The sequence below is a fragment of the Teleopsis dalmanni genome, unplaced genomic scaffold (assembly GCF_002237135.1).
Source record: "Teleopsis dalmanni isolate 2A unplaced genomic scaffold, ASM223713v2 unscaffolded_contig_2962, whole genome shotgun sequence".
NCBI classification, from domain to species: domain Eukaryota; kingdom Metazoa; phylum Arthropoda; class Insecta; order Diptera; family Diopsidae; genus Teleopsis; species Teleopsis dalmanni.
In genome coordinates, this window is record NW_024034344.1 from 1 (window position 1) to 5928 (window position 5928).

The following is a 5928-nucleotide window of genomic DNA, read 5'->3' on the forward strand; positions in this document are numbered from 1 at the left end:
AAAGCTGGCGATGACTTACTCTCACATGGGTAACCCCACACTACCATCAGCGCTAAGAGGTTTCACTTCTGAGTTCGGGAAGGGATCAGGTGGTTCACTCTTGCTATTGTCGCCAGCAAACTGTTATGGACTTTTTCGGGTCTTATGGGTATGCCTTACTTTGTTCCAAATGAGTTTAACAGAAGAACATTTGAGTTGATTATTTTAACTAGCTTTACAACTAAATCAAGTTTCTTTGATCTTTTATGAATCAAATGATGCTTCATATACAACTGCTTGGGTGTTGTATAGTCAAGCCTCACGAGCAATTAGTATTGGTCAGCTTCATGCGTCACCGCACTTCCACATCCAACCTATCAACGTCGTAGTCTTCAACGGCTCTTTAGAGGACATAAAGTCCTAGGGAAATCTTATCTTGAGGTAGGCTTCCCGCTTAGATGCTTTCAGCGGTTATCCCTTCCGAACATAGCTACCCGGCGATGCGACTGGCGTCACAACCGGTACACCAGAGGTTCGTCCACTCTGGTCCTCTCGTACTAGGAGCAGATCCTCTCAAATTTCCAACGCCCACGGTAGATAGGGACCGAACTGTCTCACGACGTTCTAAACCCAGCTCGCGTACCTCTTTAAATGGCGAACAGCCATACCCTTGGGACCTGCTTCAGCCCCAGGATGAGATGAGCCGACATCGAGGTGCCAAACACCGCCGTCGATATGAACTCTTGGGCGGTATCAGCCTGTTATCCCCAGAGTACCTTTTATCCGTTGAGCGATGGCCCTTCCATACAGAACCACCGGATCACTAAGACCTACTTTCGTACCTGCTCGACTTGTGGGTCTCGCAGTTAAGCGCGCTTTTGCCTTTATACTCTACGCGTGATTTCCGACCACGCTGAGCGCACCTTCGTACTCCTCCGTTACTCTTTAGGAGGAGACCGCCCCAGTCAAACTACCCACCAGACATGGTCCTCGTCCCGGATAACGGGACAGAGTTAGAACCTCAATATTACCAGGGTGGTATTTCAAGGATGGCTCCATAGCAACTGGCGTCGCTACTTCTAAGCCTCCCACCTATCCTACACAAGTAAGATCAAAGTTCAATGTCAAGCTGCAGTAAAGGTTCACGGGGTCTTTCCGTCTAGCCGCGGGTACACCGCATCTTCACGGCGATTTCGATTTCACTGAGCCTCTGCTGGAGACAGCGCCCCCATCATTATGCCATTCGTGCAGGTCGGAACTTACCCGACAAGGAATTTCGCTACCTTAGGACCGTTATAGTTACGGCCGCCGTTTACTGGGGCTTCGATCAAGAGCTTCGCTTACGCTAACCCCATCAATTAACCTTCCAGCACCGGGCAGGCATCACACCCTATACGTCCACTTTCGTGTTTGCAGAGTGCTATGTTTTTAATAAACAGTTGCAGGGGCCTGGTTTCTGTGGCTGCCAATAGCTCAAGGAGCAAGTCCTATCACCGTCAGCAGCGTACCTTCTCCCGAAGTTACGGTACCATTTTGCCTAGTTCCTTCAGCAGAGTTCTCTCAAGCGCTTTGGTCTACTCGACCTGACCACCTGTGTCGGTTTCGGGTACGATTCCTGTGTAACTGAAGCTTAGAGACTTTTCCTGGAAGCATAGTATCAGCCACTTCACGAGTAAACTCGCTTGCTATCAGTTCTCAGCATAGAGCACCCCGGATTTGCCTAAGATGCATGCCTACAACCTTTCACCTGGACAACCAACGCCAGGCTGACTTAACTTTCTCCGTCCTCTCATCGCATTACACAGAAGTATTGGAATATTAACCAATTTCCCATCGACTACGCCTCTCGGCCTCGCCTTAGGGGTCGACTCACCCAGCCCCGATTAACGTTGGACTGGAACCCTTGGTCTTTCAGCGAACGGGTTTTTCACCCGTTTTGTCGTTACTCACGTCAGCATTCGCACTTCTGATACCTCCAGCATGCTTCTCAACACACCTTCATCGGCTTACAGAACGCTCCCCTACCACGTATACAATGTATACATCCGCAGCTTCGGCATATAGTTTTAGCCCCGTTACATCTTCCGCGCAGGCCGACTCGACTAGTGAGCTATTACGCTTTCTTTAAAGGGTGGCTGCTTCTAAGCCAACCTCCTAGCTGTCTATGCCTTCCCACATCGTTTCCCACTTAACTATAATTTTGGGGCCTTAGCTGGCGGTCTGGATTGTTTTCCTCTTGACTACGGACGTTAGCACCCGCAGTCTGTCTCCCGGATAGTACTCATAGGTATTCGGAGTTTGCATCGGTTTGGTAAGTCGGGATGACCCCCTAGCCGAAACAGTGCTCTACCCCCTATGGTATTCGTCCGAGGCGCTACCTAAATAGCTTTCGGGGAGAACCAGCTATCACCGAGTTTGATTAGCCTTTCACCCCTATCCACAAGTCATCCCCTGGCTTTTCAACGACAGTGGGTTCGGTCCTCCAGTTAGTGTTACCCAACCTTCAACCTGCTCATGGATAGATCACCCGGTTTCGGGTCTATACCCAGCAACTAAACGCCCTATTAAGACTCGATTTCTCTACGGCTCCCCTATACGGTTAACCTTGCTACTGAATATAAGTCGCTGACCCATTATACAAAAGGTACGCAGTCACCAAACAAGTTGGCTCCCACTGCTTGTATGCATGCGGTTTCAGGATCTATTTCACTCCCCTCACAGGGGTTCTTTTCGCCTTTCCCTCACGGTACTGGTTCACTATCGGTCAGTCAGGAGTATTTAGCCTTGGAGGATGGTCCCCCCATATTCAGACAAGGTTTCACGTGCCTCGCCCTACTCGTCATCATTATATGTGCACTTTCGTGTACGGGACTATCACCCTCTACGGTAGCACTTCCCAGAGCTTTCCGCTAATACACATATAACTTAATGGGCTGATCCCCGTTCGCTCGCCGCTACTGAGGGAATCTCAATTGATTTCTTTTCCTAAGGGTACTGAGATGTTTCACTTCCCCTCGTTCGCCTCGCATGACTATGTATTCATCATGCGATACCTACCTTATGGTAAGTGGGTTTCCCCATTCAGAAATCTCCGGATCACAGGATATTTGCCGCCTCCCCGAAGCTTATCGCAGGCTATTACGTCTTTCATCGCCTCTGACTGCCAAGGCATCCACCACATGCACTTAATTACTTGACTATACAACCCCAAACAGTCGTTAATCCCTACAAGGAGGATCAACAATGTGGATTTAACCACTTCTATTTGTTGCTTGTGAACTTAATCACTGTACAGCTTCAATTTAATTCATATACCAAAACGCTTGATTCAGTTTTATCGCTAGTTCTCATTTCACTCCACATTAACAATTGCTTGTTAAGCTTCATAAAACGAGTTAAACAATTATTTCAACTCAAATATATTCTGTTAATGATTCTCTACCGCCTCGTCAGCAAGTAGTTCACTGTGATAAATCACAGAAGTTAATAAACTCTATAAACTTCAGTTCATTAATTTCTATAATCAATCTTTTTTTAATCAGGTAACTGCGTAGTAGTGGTGGAGACTAGGAGAGTCGAACTCCTGACCTCCTGCGTGCAAAGCAGGCGCTCTACCAACTAAGCTAAGTCCCCAGCTTAAGATCTTAATATATCTGCTCTTCTGTGTTCAGTAGACTTGGTGGGTCTGACAAGACTTGAACTTGTGACCCCACGCTTATCAAGCGTGTGCTCTAACCAACTGAGCTACAGACCCTCAGATACATCAATGAAGAACAACTTGTTGTGGATTCTTACCAATCGTCAATCTTTCGTTAAGGAGGTGATCCAGCCGCAGGTTCCCCTACGGCTACCTTGTTACGACTTCACCCCAGTCATCGGCCACACCGTGGTAAGCGTCCTCCTTACGGTTAGACTACCTACTTCTGGTGCAACAAACTCCCATGGTGTGACGGGCGGTGTGTACAAGGCCCGGGAACGTATTCACCGCGGCATTCTGATCCGCGATTACTAGCGATTCCGACTTCATGGAGTCGAGTTGCAGACTCCAATCCGGACTACGATCGGCTTTTTGAGATTAGCATCCTATCGCTAGGTAGCAACCCTTTGTACCGACCATTGTAGCACGTGTGTAGCCCTGGTCGTAAGGGCCATGATGACTTGACGTCGTCCCCGCCTTCCTCCAGTTTGTCACTGGCAGTATCCTTAAAGTTCCCATCCGAAATGCTGGCAAGTAAGGAAAAGGGTTGCGCTCGTTGCGGGACTTAACCCAACATCTCACGACACGAGCTGACGACAGCCATGCAGCACCTGTATGTAAGTTCCCGAAGGCACCAATCCATCTCTGGAAAGTTCTTACTATGTCAAGACCAGGTAAGGTTCTTCGCGTTGCATCGAATTAAACCACATGCTCCACCGCTTGTGCGGGCCCCCGTCAATTCATTTGAGTTTTAGTCTTGCGACCGTACTCCCCAGGCGGTCTACTTATCGCGTTAGCTGCGCCACTAAAGTCTCAAAGACCCCAACGGCTAGTAGACATCGTTTACGGCATGGACTACCAGGGTATCTAATCCTGTTTGCTCCCCATGCTTTCGTACCTCAGCGTCAGTATTAGGCCAGATGGCTGCCTTCGCCATCGGTATTCCTCCAGATCTCTACGCATTTCACCGCTACACCTGGAATTCTACCATCCTCTCCCATACTCTAGCTTCCCAGTATCGAATGCAATTCCCAAGTTAAGCTCGGGGATTTCACATCCGACTTAAAAAGCCGCCTACGCACGCTTTACGCCCAGTAAATCCGATTAACGCTCGCACCCTCTGTATTACCGCGGCTGCTGGCACAGAGTTAGCCGGTGCTTATTCTGCGAGTAACGTCCACTCATCTTGGGTATTAACCAAAAGAGCCTCCTCCTCGCTTAAAGTGCTTTACAACCATAAGGCCTTCTTCACACACGCGGCATGGCTGGATCAGGGTTCCCCCCATTGTCCAATATTCCCCACTGCTGCCTCCCGTAGGAGTCTGGGCCGTGTCTCAGTCCCAGTGTGGCGGATCATCCTCTCAGACCCGCTACAGATCGTCGCCTTGGTAGGCCTTTACCCCACCAACTAGCTAATCCGACTTAGGCTCATCTATTAGCGCAAGGTCACAAGTGATCCCCTGCTTTCTCCCGTAGGACGTATGCGGTATTAGCATCCCTTTCGAGATGTTGTCCCCCATTAATAGGCAGATTCCTAAGTATTACTCACCCGTCCGCCGCTAGGTCAATTACCGAAGCAATCTCCCCCGCTCGACTTGCATGTGTTAAGCCTGCCGCCAGCGTTCAATCTGAGCCATGATCAAACTCTTCAGTTAAAATCATTAGTGACTTAAGGTCACAATTCTGGCTCATCAATGTACTGACAAATTCTCTCAAATAAACTTCGAGTAATTTAAACCAATCAATCAATGATAATATTTCGATCAATCAATCAGTAAAAATCCACACAAGTTGTTCTTCATATTCTCTTAATGATCTTCTTCATGCTTCGTCAGCATCAAGCTAGGTCGGCTATATTACTCTCTATCTCTAGAAAGTCAACTGTGATTTCAAATTATTTTTTAAACTTCCTTTCTAAAACCCAACTTAATCAATTCAACCAAGTCATTGTTTTATCAGAAGTTTTAATCTTCATCACCGCCGATGGATGTGCATTCTACAGCATTCCTAACCTAACACAACCCCCTTTTTTAATTATTTTTGATTTTAGTGCTCGGTTGTATTTTTATTAATCATATTTTAAAATTTTTATTTAAATTTTGACCTATTTATATTTGAATTTTTTCTTTAAACTATTTCAAATGATTTTATCATTAAATAAATTAAGTAAAATATGGCCCTTCTTATAAATAGAAAAACATTCTGTTTAGGAATTTTGCTCTTGTGCTGCAATTATTCCTGGGCCAACTCGT

At 47.0% G+C, this 5928-nt stretch overlaps 2 non-coding genes and 1 pseudogene across 2 annotated transcripts; all 3 read right to left on the reverse strand.

Annotated features, from left to right (window-relative positions):
* Positions 1-2: 2 nt before the first annotated feature.
* Positions 3-117, reverse strand: LOC119664927 (annotated as a pseudogene).
* Positions 118-3539: 3422 nt separating this feature from the next.
* On the reverse strand, positions 3540-3612 carry Trnaa-ugc. Its single transcript has one exon. It is a non-coding gene; the product is annotated as a tRNA-Ala (tRNA).
* Positions 3613-3659: 47 nt separating this feature from the next.
* On the reverse strand, positions 3660-3733 carry Trnai-gau. The gene has a single exon. It is a non-coding gene; the product is annotated as a tRNA-Ile (tRNA).
* Between the last annotated feature and the right edge of the window lie 2195 nt (positions 3734-5928).